We start from the raw sequence: 783 nt of genomic DNA, 5'->3' as shown, positions 1-783 counted from the left end.
GTTCACTCAGACTCATTTCCATCGAGTCAGTGATACCATCCAGCCATCTCATCCTCTGTCGTCCCCTTCTCCTCTTGCCCCCAATCCCTCCCAGCATCAGAGTCTTTTCCAATGAGTCAACTCTTCGCATGAGGTGGCCAAAGTACTGGAGTTTCAGCTTTAGCATCATTCCTTCCAAAGAAATCCCAGGGCTGATCTCCTTCAGAATGGACTGGTTGGATCTCCTTGCAGTCCAAGTGACTCTCAAGAGTCTCCTCCAACACCACAGTTCAAAAGCATCAATTCTTCGGCACTCAGCCTTCACAGTCCAACTCACATCCATACGTGACCACAGGAAAAACCATAGCCTTGACTAGATGGACCTTTGTTGTCAAAGTAATGTCTCTGCTTTTGAATATGCTATCTAGGTTGGTCATAACTTTCCTTCCAAGGAGTAAGCGTCTTTTAATATCATGGCTGCAGTCACCATCTGTAGTGATTTTGGAGCCCAGAAAAATAAAGTCTGACACTGTTTCCACTGTTTCCCCATCTATTTCCCATGAAGTGATGGAACCGGATGCCATGATCTTCGTTTTCTGAATGTTGAGCTTTAAGCCACTTTTTCACTCTCCACTTTCACCTTCATCAAGAGGCTTTCGAGTTCCTCTTCACTTTCTGCCATAAGGGTCGTGTCATCTGCATATCTGAGGTTATTGATATTTCTCCCGGCAATCTTGATTCCAGCTTGTGTTCCTTCCAGTCCAGTTCAGCGTTTCTCATGATGTACTCTGCATATAAGTTAAA

This window comes from Bison bison, unplaced genomic scaffold (genome assembly GCF_000754665.1).
Source record: "Bison bison bison isolate TAMUID 2011002044 unplaced genomic scaffold, Bison_UMD1.0 scf7180017864117, whole genome shotgun sequence".
Taxonomy (NCBI): domain Eukaryota; kingdom Metazoa; phylum Chordata; class Mammalia; order Artiodactyla; family Bovidae; genus Bison; species Bison bison.
The sequence above is the reverse complement of the archived record's forward strand: the minus strand, read 5'-3'. Positions refer to the sequence as shown.